Here is a 16,194-nt window from a genome sequence, read left to right as displayed (position 1 = left end):
GAACATATAGGTGTCACAAAGATTTAAAAAAATTCAAAAATTCTCTCTTTACTTCCTCCTGTCTCTGTCACTGGCAGAAGAAATTTGGCAGTGTTTCTTCCTTCAGTGCCCCAGCTGTAGCACATCTCTGTTGCTGGAGTGATGTTGGATTTGCTCCCAAATGGGCAGTGCAAAAGAGGAGGGTGTACACACTGTAGTAAGTCTGCTGGCAAGACACTACCATGTCTGTGAGGATTAAAGCCAAAACCTAAACCAACCTGAGCAGTTGTGATGAGGCAAATCATAGGCCAAACTGATTGCAGGTAGTGTGCTGGTGCTTGCAGCTCTTCAAAATTGCAACAAGAGCAATTTTGCAATGACAAAAGTACACACAAAGTGAGGAGGTAATGAGCTGGTTGTTGCAAGGAACTAATAAATATATTTAGAACTGTAAAGGGTCTCCTAAAAATTTTCTTCCAGAAACATTTGTTGTGGCCAGTTCTGCAAGGCATATGAATCTTTCCCTCATTGCCACATTTAAGCATACACATTGAATGGTGGTGGAGGGGAATTTCAGAAACAAAACACAAAAAACTGAAGGCCTGCCACCATTGTGCAATGGTGCTTTGATGATTTGCTTCACCTCCAGAAGTACTGGAGTTGCAGGGTTGAGTAGGTACCAGCTGTGATGGAAGGAAGTAGAAGGAGAGCAGTTTACATCCTCTGCTCAGAGGTGCTGGAACAAAGCTCCTTCTCCAGGGATATGAGAAGCCCTGCTGAAGGATCTGTCTTTTCCGAGGAGGACTAGTCTTGATGACAAGTGCCATATCAAAATGTTAAGGGCTGCATACAGGAGCTGTAGGCAGGGAAAAGTCTTCCTTTCTGATCCCTTTTCTTTTTTTTTCCTCATTTTGCATGTGAATTGCAGTATTCTGTGAGCAGCAGGTGCTTCATCTGACAAAGACCCACCACATCTTCAGTATGTAGCTACAGCTAAGCAACCCAAAGGCCATTAACTTTGTTCTGCTGTTCACATTTTTTCTATGTGTACTTTCTATTTGGTGAGGCAATACCTGTTCCACTCTAGTTGGCTTTCCAATTTCTGCTTTCACTGGTGCTCTCTCATAGGCAGTTCTCTGATGTGTACCTGAACATATAAAATAGTTAAATGAGAAATAAATAATTTCAAGAGAAAGCATCCTCCTGATCTGCATGTGATATAAATCAGTCTTTCTCCAGTTTAATGTGTTAGAATGATAATACTGCAAGATGAATCATCCATCTATTATTAGGAGAGAGGTAAAGACCATCCAGTCTTTCTAGCCAGGATTCATATTACTTATCAGTGCATTCCCACCCCAGAATCTGCATTCCTTCCTTATCAGGTGTTCATACTTCTGCTGCAAATCAGCAAATGCCACATAAGGAAAAAACCCCTGATGATTTGATAAAAGAAAAGATGCCTTGTACAAAGTGTAACAGTAACCTAAATTTTTCTACAGTATCATTTGTACCTGAGCAGCCAAACCTCTGGTTGAAATATTCATACTCACAAAGCAGCTCACTACTCTTTCTAGTGTGTTTCTGAATTTGAGTTTTATCTCCTACAATCCCCTACAGCAATACATTCTAAAATGTAATTATGTGTTATTTAAAAAACCCTTTCATTTATTTTAAATTCTTATTGATAACTTAGTTTGATTGTCAATAGCTTACTTGGATGTGATAAACCAATAGTTTTTCCCAGTTATTTTTTGTTATATCTTCTGTTGTCCAAGCCTAGGAAGCCTAGTTTATTTTTGTCTCTCTTCACATGAAAGCTGTTCTAAACCACTGATTACATTTCTCTGGAGTATTTCTGGGTCTCCTGGATCAGCTCCAGTATGCTTTTGTTGCCACCTTCCTGCTCTTGGGAATCCATGCTCTGAAAAGCAAGAGGCAGATGATACAGTCATCTCATATAATGACGGTCAAAAATTTTATTCTCTAACCACAATCCCAAAGGATTCTAACAGCAACTTTGAAAAATACCCACAGCTCAGCAAGTCTTGACCACATGGTTCCCAAGCACTGCTGAAGGCAAAACTAAGAAACCCCCTGGGTTATTCTCAGCAGTAGCTGAAAGCCAGCTTCCTCTCAGTCTTCCAGCATTTCTAGTATTTTACTGCTGCTTAAAAAGGGGAATCCAGATAGATCAGTTAACAGGCATGTAAGTCTGACCTTATCCAAAGAAAAATAAGGAAGTGATTAAAATGTTCCTTTGATAAAGATATATTAAAAGTATGCTGCTCCGAACAAATTTGCTCCATCTCCCAGTGTCCTTCTTGCATCTCCTTGTTTAAAATTATATCATTAATTTTTATGTTTAAGTTGTTGCTATGTGCTATCTCTGTGAGTTCTGTTAGATCACCGTCGGTGAATTAAAAGCATTGTTTAAAACTGTGCTGGTTGATGATGCTCCACAACGTCCTGTTCCAGATATCTTTTCCTATTCAGAATTTGTCAAATTCAAGAACTAGGAGTCAGCTGTGAAATCTGATCACGGACACAAACATTTAACAGCACTTGGGACATGGCTTTGGTTTGGACTCCTCTTCCATGTGAAAAACTGTCTGGGGAGCGGCGGTCTGCAGTAAACCATTTTAGGTGGGAGCATGGTGAGGAGCCTTCAGCCACCAGAGTTCCTGGCAAGACATCTCTCAGCAGTTTGATTCCCAGAGAGGTGGCAACAGCCTCCCAAGCTGCAGGCTCTGCATGTGCCAGGGATTTCTTGGCTGCTGTGGCTTTAGCAGTATTCACACAAGGTAACTCACCAACCAGTGGTTAAGCCCAGTGGCAGATACTAATAGCAGCAGCCTCTTTCCATTTCTCAAGTCCATTTTAAATTAATAAGAATGTTCCCCTTCTGTTTTTCATCCACAAAGAGACCCCCTTCGCATATTAATTTAATGTTAAATTGATGGATTAAATTATACCAAGCTCAAAATCAATTCTGCACATATTCATTAGAACGGACTAAATCCCTTAGTAAGGATAAAGCACAGAAAATGCATTTAGAGACACTGATAAGTCCAGGTCCATTATATGTCATTTTAAACAAAGAGCAAAAAAAAAAAGGCCCTTTGGAGACGCTCTATCTGCTATTAAACAGAGACATTGCATGCACAGGGAGATTGATGATTAGCATTTCCATTCTCAGAACGGCTCTCCCTGGGCTGATGATAACAAGTAAATGCCTCTTCATGTCTTTGTCACAGTTCACAGAGAAGCAGATGCCCAGACTAAGCTTTTCTCCTTTGTCTTTCCTCTTGTGCAATCAGTTAACAAGTGCAAAAGCACAACAGTATCCACTGTTTGCTGGAATTCTTTGATCTCTGGTAGGATCAGGTGGCAATTTTACATCTTTTTCTTTTTCTTTCTCATACTGGCCATCGCTTTTGCAAAAGCTCCCCTGATTGTAAGCTCATTACACTACTCACTAGCATGGGAAGTTTCTCATTTGATAACATGGGACAGACCATCTTACACGTGGCTCCTGTCCAGGAGAACCCTTCTGGTCTACAATATCAAAGCCCAAGCTCTAAACTCTCTTTACCTTATTTTTGGCATTCCAACACTCAGCTTTGAACCTGAATTCAGATCTCATAGATGTCCTGTTTCTACAAAGGAACAATATAAATCCAAATTCTCTGAAACTGAGAATTTTAGAAACTTGTGCTCATCTACATCTGCACCTAAGGTATATTACCCACTTCTGCTTTAACAAGCTTGGGATTTTTCTTGAGACGTTGCCTCTTTCTGAAGTCAGCATCTACCATGGAAGAAGGAGCTGTTCTTTTAATGAGTACTTGGCTTGTCTGAGGAAAAAAACCTTCATTTTCCAGATGCTTGTTTTCTGGGTAGAAGCAACTATCTAGACTGCTTAGGAAGCAGGCAGGGCCTGCCTTTCTTTTGTTTGGCATCTAAAAGTGCTCTCACTCAATGAAAGAAAGGGGAGGAACAGCACCCCAAGGTCCACTGGAGTCCTGAGCTGGGCATTTTCCTGATACAACCCCTACAGACTACCCTGCCTTGGGATGAGCTCTGGAGGTGGAGAACAGAGCCTGTTAGAGCAGATCTGTTAGGCACAAGTAAATCTCAAAACCAGGCAGGACTATATCATGAAGAGAAGAGGGAAAGGGAAAGAAGGTAAAGTAATAGCTTTGGAACAATTTTTCACTTCTTTTTTTTCCAATTTCAAGCTCAGATTCACAACATTTGATATCATGAAATTGGCAAAACTTTAGCTTTAGTCCAGCTCATTATTCCAGTCCCTTCAGCTTCTCCACAATAGGAGGCTGAGGATCATTACCAGAGGTGTAATATCTGCTCTCTATTAATATTTTTAGTTTAGTCTGCAATAATTTCTAGTTCAAAAGTGAAGAAAAGAGACTGTGACTATGTACAAACAGACAAGAATTATAATCAAAGTATGACAACATTTCTAAAATCCTGTGTGTTTTCAGAATGTTTGTAAATTCAGTGGATTTGATCCCATTTCGCACATACTGAAGGTCATAGTGATCAGTCTTCCAGCTCATTCTGCATGAAAACAGATTTGATAGAAAGAGAAAAGGCACAGAGTATTGTGTGCCTTATAGCAAGTAACAAAGTAGTTACAGGTACCACCTTTTTTTTATGCATGATATTTGACTACTGGGCCACTTTCTGGAAAACTGTGTGGTATGCCCAGAGTTGACCATTACATTAGGTGAAATATCAAAATTGCTAACACAATTTTATGCCTAATTCCTGCTGTGGGAAGTGAAATTGTGACAGATGGTTGCTGTACTCATTACCCCTTTATTCAAAATGAGTAATGATTCACCATTAAATTCCACTAAAAAGAATGTATCTATTCATGTAACAAGGTTTATTCAGTGTAAGCAAAGAATCTGGTCTTTATTTTGTCAAGAGCTTTACATTTCAAATCCATAAAGTTGAGCTAATAGTACTCATTTACCTTTGCTCCCAAAGCTGGGGACGACTTGAATACAAAACATTTTTTTTTCCTGTGGTAAACAGAATTGCCTGTGTTTTTAATAGAAGCTAAGTTTGGTGTTAGGCAGTGAAGATCTCTCTTCTAGGCCTGGGTCTAATGTTAATTTGTTATGAAATAAGATGGAAGTTTCTAAATTTGACCTCAGTGAAAGAAAAAGGTGAACTTCTGTCTTATAGCTAAAAATGGCTGGGAAATTCTCATTCAAAAATACTCATTCAAAGACAGGAAGAATAAACATATTTCCATAAAAAATCCAGTTGATCATAGGGTTTCATGGCATGTTTGGCCTTAATGGATTGAAATGTTAATGAAGAAAAAAGCATTCTGTTTCTTTTTATATTGAGAAAAACCCGTATTTTATAATATGTAAGGCACTTTTGGAACTTTCCAATTTTTTATTTTGAGAATTGGCTAATAACTAATCCACATATAGCTCATACTGTGTTGCCATAATATTTAATACTTCTATCAATTATTTTTATCAATTGAAATAGAGTGGGAAAGCAATTACTTTTGCTAGAGGGTTAAATTTTGATTTACAAGCAATAGCTACTTATAATTTTATGTCTTGCCATAAATATTTCAGTGTTTATTCTCAGTGGGTAAATATATAATCTTTTCCTAAACATACAGGCTTTGTTGCTACTTTATAAGGGCTGTTATTCATTTGGAACCGGGCTTAGTTAAATAATTGCTGTTAAAAAAGTTTGAGTTGAAAAATTTTCTTTCCAGAGACCAACTGGAAGCAGACACATCAAATCTTGAGGAGAGGAGAGGAGAGGAGAGGAGAGGAGAGGAGAGGAGAGGAGAGGAGAGGAGAGGAGAGGAGAGGAGAGGAGAGGAGAGGAGAGGAGAGGAGAGGAGAGGAGAGGAGAGGAGAGGAGAGGAGAGGAGAGGAGAGGAGAGGAGAGGAGAGGAGAGGAGAGGAGAGGAGAGGAGAGGAGAGGAGAGGAGAGGAGAGGAGAGGAGAGGAGAGGAGAGGAGAGGAGAGGAGAGGAGAGGAGAGGAGAGGAGAGGAGAGGAGAGGAGAGGAGAGGAGAGGAGAGGAGAGGAGAGGAGAGGAGAGGAGAGGAGAGGAGAGGAGAGGAGAGGAGAGGAGAGGAGAGGAGAGGAGAGGAGAGGAGAGGAGAGGAGAGGAGAGGAGAGGAGAGGAGAGGAGAGGAGAGGAGAGGAGAGGAGAGGAGAGGAGAGGAGAGGAGAGGAGAGGAGAGGAGAGGAGAGGAGAGGAGAGGAGAGGAGAGGAGAGGAGAGGAGAGGAGAGGAGAGGAGAGGAGAGGAGAGGAGAGGAGAGGAGAGGAGAGGAGAGGAGAGGAGAGGAGAGGAGAGGAGAGGAGAGGAGAGGAGAGGAGAGGAGAGGAGAGGTTTTTAGGGTTAGGAGTATTAGTAAGTACCTGGTGGTTCTTTTTTTTACTAGATATTTTCATTTGAAATTTAGTATCTACTTCATAAACAAGTAGATCAATGAGTCACAGAAATTAAAAAAACAATTGCCTTCCTCCCACAAACTTGGTGTTGAAGAGAAGGTGTCAGTTCATTTATTCAGAAAAAGTAGTATTTCATGAGCCAATATTTATTCTGAAAGGAACAGATTGTGTAATTTCAATTTCAGAAATCAGATCAATATTCAATGTGTACAAAGAAGCGTATCTTCGTATTTTTCTATTCGAAAACAACATATTGTGGCTTGATTCACAAGGGCCCTTGGATGCTGAGTGCTGCAGCATTTAGCTTCCAGGCAGTTTTGCCTAGTGAAGCTCTCAGCTGTGAACTAGGCAGAAGCAGGTTCTTTGCAGAAAACAGAGGCAAACTAAAGAGTCTGGGAACGGGATTTGCAGAAACCAGCATGCCACACAAGGAGCTAGAGCTGCTGAGGGAGGCAAAGCTGGTAGGAAGGCTGTAGGTTAAATCCTATTCCTCACAGAATTCTTGATGTTTATCTCCAGCTGATGCTCATAACCAAGACCTTTCTCCTGGAATTAGGCACTGAGGCTTTCTTCCAAGCATTGAGGGTGGTGTAGTCTTTTCTTTCCCAACAAAGAAGTGGCAGAGCTAATATTGCAGTATCTCTTTCTTCTCTGCTCCATTTCCCCTCCCTCTCCCTGTCTATTCCAGTATACTTACGGTTAAATTATCTTCCATGACCAGTGTAAGCCAGGTTCAAGCCTCTCTTCACAGGGATAAGTCCAAGTCCACGTTATTTCTGGTGATACAGAATCTGCTATTCTGCTAATCTGTTACCAAGCAGGTAATGTGATTTTAATCCCCTACCTGTTTTTCACCATGAGCTCAGTTAACTCCAGTTTTCTTTCATCTACTTAAAGCTAAGTGCAGACATGAATATTTATGGATATGTTTATGGATATTTGGCTAATGTGGTAATTTGGTCATGCTTTAAAGCAATAAGTCCCAAGTCACTTGTTAATGAAAACAGTGTTTATTCTTGTCTTCATGTTGTGGGTTAGAGGAGGGTGGTTGGCTTGCCACACTCAGTAGTCAAACACCATATCAATAAAATCCCAACTCTTTTACATATATATATATATATATACCTTTTATTTTACCAAGTAATCATGTATTTGAGGTGTTTTGATTGAGAGCTCAACATTGTTAATTTTGAACAACTGGGACAACTGTATTTGCATCCTCTGGTGAGATGGACGTTTCTACTTCTTAATGTAAATAGAACACCTGCACCTTTCAACTACTTCTGAACAATTTTACACTGAAAGAAATAAATATTTATTTTCTAAAGTTTCTCCTTTTTAAGTTATACTATTTCCTTCAGGCTTGTCATGTTATGGTGGCTGTGTTGAATGATGATTTATTGATTAACACTTACGTCCAGCAACGCCTTGGACACATGGTTACCTTGGAACACTCTTAGGAGGTCAACTGGAGTCAGCACAACTGCTTGCAGTCAGTAAAGTGACTGCAAATTTGGTGTGATTTGCAAATCCTTGTCTTCTTTCTGCTTTGGTCCTAATTTTTTCCTCCTGTAACTCCACTAATAATCCGTGTGAGAAATTGGTCCCATTTCACCAGTAATATGTAAAGCAGTCATAGAACTGGAGAACTGAAGAACTTAGCCCAACACATTTTTTTTTCATCATAGTAGCAAGTGAGCTTCTAAAAGAGTAAGTTTGAGTATCAGATTATTCAGCACGTCATCTAAATCAAGATTTGGGAACAAAATATTAAGATGCTGCTTTTGAAAAAAAAATTAGATTAGTCTAACTAGCTTGGCTCATATAAACATTTTATACTATGAGGATACAGGAAAATGTGCAAAAAGGTCCTACACTCCTAATACACTTAAGACTAGGTTCTATCTCCTGTGATGATCAGTGAATCCTATTGCAATCTTCATTTTGTTATTTGAAATGTCTGTTGACAGATATTTCCCCCTACACAAACATCTCAGTCATGACTCAAATCTGGGAAACTCTAATATTTCCACCAATATTTAATTTTTGCATTGGATTTTTCCATGTTTTATAAGTAACCTGATTCTATATGCAGTGGGAGAGGCAATACTCTTCAAGCACATTAGGCCTCAATCCCTTTCCTGACAGTTGTTATATTGGTCCCAGTAGACAGTCTTTGAGATCCACACATTAATTTTGCTGATTTTTTCTGATATTCTAAGGTCTATGAGAGGCAAACAGTGTAACACTGCTTAACACAGCCAAAAGTGGCAAATTCATTATACTAGTACAGAAAAGTTCAAATTAGATGTTGAACACTTGCTACCTCTACTACCTTCCTCTTTCACTCATATATTTTTGACAACGTCATGTTGCTTGGTATAGATCCCCCTCTTCCAACACACTCTGCAATTGTTTGGTTTTTTATCCAACAGGTGTCTAACATAAAACATATCAAAGGAAAAGCTAACAAATTCCAGGACTTCCTGCTTCCAGCCAGATGTCCTAACTTACAGGGCATGAGATTCCTTCCTGCCATTCAACTTTACCTGCTGGGAGACACAACGTCCCAGCACCAAAGGGAGTGGATGACTGTGCTCTACAGACATATGGTCTGTAGAAGAAGGTCTGGGTACACTGCTGGCATGCAGAGGAATTATAGTTAGACCAGGACATCATTTCAATCCTAGTCTGGTGCAAAAAGTAGTGATTTTTTTTCCCCCTGGGACCATGCTTGCACTTTGGTCCTTTGGTGATTCACTGTTTTTTGAATGTACTCAGATCAACATAGGACCATTACATCCAAATACCATCCAGGTGGTCAGGGATACAAGGCAGCTTCCATGTTTGCAGGACCACAGCAGGCACAATCATTCTCCTAGTCCCTGGAGCTATCTCCTCATCAAGCTTGTGTCTGCACAGCAGACCTTGGATTGCCAAAAGTGTTATCCCTGCTGGGGCCAGGTTCTGAGAACATGCCTTTCCTTCACCATGTGACTTCCCTACTTAAGACATTCACCTGTCCCATCAAGCTCTTTGCTTGAGGCTCCCTTTCTTCTGGCTTTCTCTTGAACAACTTTCAGCAGCCAAGGTGAAGAAGCAATAAGGGTTTCTGCCAAGCCATGAAGTAGCAGCCTCTTTCTTGCAGGACAGCTCAATGACTGGTGCTGAAATAAGCTCCTTCTGCTCCCTAAAACCTTTCAGCTCCACATGACTCTGAGATGAGCACTGCACCCGCAGGTCTCTGTGCTATGTGACAGGGGGAGCACACCTGCTTGAGACAAAACAGAGAGAAGGAAAATTGAGTGATGGAGCCAGTGATGTAGCCCACTCGTTGTAGGGTCACATCTAGGGAAGAGAGAGAGAGCTTCCATTCCTTGCTCCGGAGTTTATACATGCCATTTATGCAAGGTAGATACAGATTAGACAGCTGATTCAGTGATTGTGGCCCAAATTAGAACCCAGTACTTGCTTTTATAAATGAATGTTGTATCATTCCTTTTCAGCCATATGTCTCCTGGCTCAGTTAAGTCCTGAAAAAGTCATACAATTATGGAACAGCCCTGGTTGGAAGGGACTTTCAAAGCTCATCTAGTCCAACCTTTCAGAGGAAAGGGAGCATAGAGGAGGTTTTCCTAGCACCCTGACCAACTGCATCTTGAAAACCCCCAACAATGGGGACTCAACCAAATCCCTCTGCTGAAGGCAAGTCACTTTAACAGGAACCAGTTAACAGTACAGAGCTGATAGGATGAGTGGGAGAACTAAATTCATGGAAGAGGGAGAAGGGCAAATGAGGGCTCCCCTGAGCTTCTGGATGCAAGCAGTATCTCCCCTACCAGTCATACTCCCAAAAGAAAGGAGTTATCCAGCTTGAAGGACAGTGTCTGCTTTAATTTCTTGTTCTCAGTTTTTAAATTTTGTTTATTTATAAGAACAGAGTCCCACTCGCCCTCACATGTGGCAGAGAGAAGAGGGGTAGGACTGATGCAGGAGCCAGCACAGCAGGGACTGAGAGGCTGGTGAAGGAAGCAGGATGCCAGCTAGGCATGTCCCAGAGGCAGCCCTTTCTAGGGTCTGGAAGGACCTGCTTGAAACTTTCTGCACTTCAGAAAGCTACCATGTTGACCAAAACAAAGACTGGAGACAGAGATTGCTGTTGCAAAGACTGGAAGTTCTTTCTCATCCTTGTATTTCTGTTCTACTTTAACAAAGGAGTAGAGAGGAGGTCCCCCTGTTGGTTGGTGTTTAAATTTAATTTCCCTCCTTGTGTAAAAAATCTATGCCTTGAATCACTGAAGCTTCCTAACATTTCTTGGCAATATTCTAATACTTATTAGAATTAGAGCAGAATCTATTACATAGACTTCTGTCAAGTACCTGAGTATTTAGACCTTAACAGGATTTGGGATCGTTGGACTTTGCATTGGGAAGAAACATGGAACCCATCTCCATTCATGATGATTTGAGAAGCAAGATCTTTTAATTTTATGTTGTGTTTCTTTTCCCATTTCTATGCTGATGATTTACATGATGGATTTATTAATCTAAAAATGCATTTATAAACAGCTTATATTAAAGTAAATCATACAGTATTTCTGAGATTGTGTTTAGTTTCAGATCTATGATGTTTTTCTCTTCTGAAACTCATTCACATTTATTGGCCTACACTTCCAAGTCCATTTCTGACTGATGCAACTACAAATTTTCAAAAGCAGGATAACCATCAATTGATTCTGACAGTTCATTTCCTGATTCAATCCTGACTGTAATCATACTGATTTGATGCATCACTTGTTGGCAGGAAAATGATTCAGTATTCAATCATAATGCAATGTTTTGATGAAAAGTTCTCCACACATATATAAAATATAATTGTAGTACAATGTATTTAACTGCCCATTGCTATTGCAAGCATATGTTGTCCTAGGATTTCTCCTAGGAACACTACCTAGACATACTGAATGATAATAACTGCCACCAAATCAGGACAGCGTTAAAACATCACTGTCACTTAATGTGGATTAATTTAATGAATGCATGTAAAAAATAATTAACCAGAAGTTCAATATGTATAAAACTTATGTTTTAGCCTTTACAACAAATCAGTTAAATAAAGGCAAATTCCATTGTTGTTCAATGGACCTCAGTGAAGAGTAAAATATTTCTGAGGTTCACCTTACAAGGAGAGCCCATGCGCATCAGTCAAAAATTTTTTGTTCATCTTGGGAATGAAAACATTCTTGAGATTTTGTAACATTCTTTACTTGCATAGACAAATTCCTTGTCTTTTATTTTCCTTATCATTGAATATTTATTTGCAAGAGACCTTATGAGAAACAAGTAAAAAGCAGTGCTCTGGGATGTTGGTTACAAAGATGCAGTGTAGCTGAGAGTGTGAAAATAGGAAATATTACTTACACAGTTCTGTTTCTGAAAAATAGCCTGTACAATAACAATATCTTCAGCAATACAGTGTCAAAGTTTATACAGCCCATGCTGAACATTTTGATATTCCCTGGTTTTGAGGGTCTTAATTTACAGTAACATTTTTTCCAGCATAAAGAGCAAACACACTAGATATATGTACGAAGCTAGCTTATGTCTCCTCAGTATTGATATTGCATGTAGAAATTTTTGCAATGTTGATACTGCATGTAGAAATCTTTTCCAACTAATCTCTTTGGCAGTGTAGGGGGCTGCATTTTCATCTGGAGCATGCTACCCACTTTGCTTCAGTGTAAGATCAAGCCCTACATATTTTATTTAGGAAAAAATTTATGAAGAGAATTATGTTAATAAATGTTGAAGAGACTAGAGGAAGATGTATCAGGGGTTGAAAAAGCAGAGCTAATGAAGTTTGACAGGTTAACTTTCCTGGAATTTGCCTAGGGTATCCCCTCAAGAAGTAGATGATTTCAAAATCAACATCCTTGAATGAGCTTTTGCATAAGCTTTACCTTTCTCCTCCTAAGTGTTACAGGGGGAAAAAAGTTAAGTGTCTGTAAAAGCAAATAAAGAGAAATTTTAAGGGAAGATAAAGAGATCCAACAGCATGATCCCAGGGGAGATGTGAAAGGAGAGCACAAATGAATCTTTCTGTAGGCAAATGGAAGAGAAATTTTGTCTGGTTTAACTAGCAGTGGGTATAGCTGGTACTCATAAGAATAGCATGGTGCCAGCTTGTCTATAGCTATCAGTACATATATACTGCAGTCAGTATGAATGTGACAGCCAGGGAATGCCCTGTGGTAGAAAGAAACCTAAGCCAGCCTCAAACTAGTTAGCTTGGTAGCAGCAGGCATCTATTGTGACAGAGCAGACATGGATGGTGTCTGCAAAACCAACATTGCAGGAAGGGAAAATTACCCTGAAATCTAAAATAACCATAGAAATTAAAGCTTAATAGAAATTTAAATGGAAATAGTGCCTGCTGTTAAGGAGAACTGAACAATTCAGGATAGCTGTTGGTCTCAAGCTTCTGTGGCCCCTAATAGCCTAGAAAAGTTTTGGTGCTAGCCACCAGCTGTCAGCAGATGGATCTGGCTGAGAACTCTTACATGAGAAATACATGAAGATATTTGCAGAGATATTGGGCTGGCAAAAGTTGAACAGTTTTCAAATCTACTTGTTCTGCTTTGTAACACTGCAGTATCAGTTAACTTGCAGTAGGCAAGTTAACCAGCTGTGTCCCATCTCTCAATCATTTGCATCCATCGTAGGAAGTAAGTTAATATGCAATTGTAGGAAGTGAGTTAATATGCAGAATACTGTTAAAATAATTCATCAACCTGAAATCAAAAGCTCAACACAGTCTCAGAAATAATAAGATATACTTCAGTTTAATATAAATTCCATTTAGCTGCATTGAAAACTTCATAATCACCTAATTTAAAGCACAGCAACACAGGGGGAAAATCTTTCTAGACAGCTATTTAGACTGGTTTTCTCTGACATTAGCAGAGATGGAAACTGATGGAATGGATCTAAATGCTTCCTTCCAAGCCACTGACTCTAATGAACATCCCAAATCCACTTCCAACTAAGCACCTTCCAGTTATAATATTGAATTACATTTCAGTCATTTTTTATAAAAGATGAGAAATTTAATTGAGGCATTTATCACTACTATCGTGTAGATCATATCAATAGAAGTTATTAAAACCATAGTGCAGCCTGCTCCAGTAGAAGATTTTGGAAAAATAAGAAATTTTGGAGCATCCGAAATCTGGAGGGCCCTTTGAGAGCGAGTTCTTCTCCAGCACAGTGTCTGCTGCTCCTAAGACCAGCCTGCAATTGCTACTTGGGAATTCTGCTGTAGCATTAGGTTCGCATATATAGGGGGGTTTAGCAAAAGGAAAGTATAAATTATTTCCAGGCTGCTTTTGTGTATGAGATATGATTTAAAATCTTCATCACAAATTCAGTTTAAGAGTGGCAGCATCATTCTGAATCTACCCAGTTTTTTTAGAAAGGATTCAGCAGTAATTTTCATGTTGTACATTTGCCCACCCAGCTTTCTGGCAACATCAGATCATTTTTTTTAAATCCTGTCACAACATTTATAGAATGTTTTTTCCCTCTTTGCTGCAGGAAACAGTCACAAAAGTAGCAATTAAAGTGCATTGATTGATAAAAAGTGTTTTGTGGCAAGTCAATTACAGGCCCAAACAAGTATATCTATTGCAGTCACCTTCAGAACAGCACTCAGGCTAAATCACCCAGGTAGTCACTTCCAGGGGTATACACTGTGTGCAAACTGTTATCTGACTGGCAAAGACTGCAGTGCTGTGAACCCTGAAGCCCCTTTAAAAATGAGCCCTTAAAAAATCCCCACACCTCTGTTCATGGCCTGCAGTAAGACTAAAGCACAAATTAAATGCTCCTTCAAATAGAATGGCTTTGCAGCAAGCTGTATTGGTAGATCCTTTAGGGTCTGAGAAGACACAATGCTAACACCCCTTCCATTGCTCTTGATGACAAATAATGGAGGAAGGCATTATTTGACAACAAGCAGTCATTCTGTCCTGAAGAAAAACAGAATGGCAGAGGAAGAAATGGAGGGGGAAAGCTTTCCTGGCTGTCCAGCTTCAGTATAGCTGCTCCAAACCAAATTGTGCTGAAATACTTCATGTTGTTTGGAGTTTTCTTGCAGGTTGGAAGGCTGGATTTGAGGATGTGTGCAGTTTCTATTTTGTTTGGGGTTTCTGCTCTGTGGAACAATTTGCAGTCAATTTATCAAGCACATTATGCAACACAAAGGCTGGGATATTCTAGTTAATCTGCCACATAATTAGTGTCTTACTAACTATTACATGGTGGTTTTCTATCCCAAGCATCACTTACAAGGATATGAAGGATATTTTGGCCCCAAATCTGTAAGACTGTTAGTAGCTGGGGTGGAACAAGCCAGTACTTGGGCTGTGACACTGCCAGTGTAACACAGGCTCGTGCTTTACATATGTATTGCAATGACAGGGGGAAAAGGCTGATCTGAGATATTTTCCCACACCAGGAAGATGTAACTGGATATATATGTAAAGCTGAGCACACACATGTATTTCCCACAAATATATGTATTAACAACATTACATTTTAACATAAAAAAATATCTCTAGCAGTTACATAAAACTTTATTGCCTATGTTCCAAAACATTTGTCTGTGTGGGACAAATTATTTTTTAACTTTTAGTCCAGTAATCGTGCGTCATTTGAAATGAAAAAAAAAAAAAAAAAAAAAAAAAAAAAAAAAAAAAAAAAAAAACAACATTATCTTTCTTAGAACATATCTATGAAAAGTATCCAAATAAAGATTGGAAAAAGTACAAAAAGTAATTCTAGGAAATATATAAAGTCTGGTTTGAATGACGGAAAATTCCCGTTAAAGTTATTATTTGTACAATTTTTTTTCTGATATAGTTTTGTAAAGTTCTAGTGAGTGATCTGAATTGTTGTGTTGAAAATATTGCAAAAAGTGCATTAGAAAATCTACAGCCATTTTTTTTACCTTCTAGGAATTCATACTAAAAATAAACCAGACATTTTTGTCTTTAAAAAATTAAAACTTTAATTGCTACACATAAAGAGAATTCTTAAATAAAAAGAGTCAAATGAGCTACGTTTAACTCTTACTTTATGCTTCTTTCAGAAAATGAAGATTGTTGAATCACGAGCATCATTTAGCCACCATCTCCAAGGTAGCTGCTCTTAAAAAAAAAAAAAAAAAAAAAAAAAAAAAAAAATTAGTCTTTTTAGCTATAATGCATTTCTAGTCTCCACTGGCATCCGTCTAACAGACAGAACTGGTCCTTCAGCAGTCCTGCAGTTTAGCACAGATAGGTGTCTTGCCAGCTCCTCTTTCTGCACCAGGTTGGGAGCAGTGAAATGATCATCCCCATTTCTCAAAGCAAGAGCTCCACCATTTGTTGGCCAGCAGCAGTGCATCCTTCCACATGCTTCCAAGGGAGAGACCAGGAGAGGGAAGCCGAAGTTTGCCGAGCAGGGTGACATTCAGAAGCAATGCACATCCTCGCTTCCCAGCGTTGCCTTTGCAATAAACAGAGAGCTGTAGAATTTCTGCTCCCAAGACGCTCTCACTGCAGGACAGTCTCATTTTTCACAGTGCTGAGGAATGGGGGTAGAAAAGCCTGAAGAAGAGGAGAAGGGCACTGAGAGTTCTGCATGGCTAAGCAGCACATAGTTCAAGAAAGATTCAGCAGCGCTCTTGCCTGGCACCAAGTGGCTGGAACC

Source organism: Vidua macroura, chromosome 1 (genome assembly GCF_024509145.1).
Source record: "Vidua macroura isolate BioBank_ID:100142 chromosome 1, ASM2450914v1, whole genome shotgun sequence".
NCBI classification, from domain to species: Eukaryota; Metazoa; Chordata; class Aves; order Passeriformes; family Viduidae; genus Vidua; species Vidua macroura.
Note: the sequence above shows the minus strand (reverse complement) of the source record.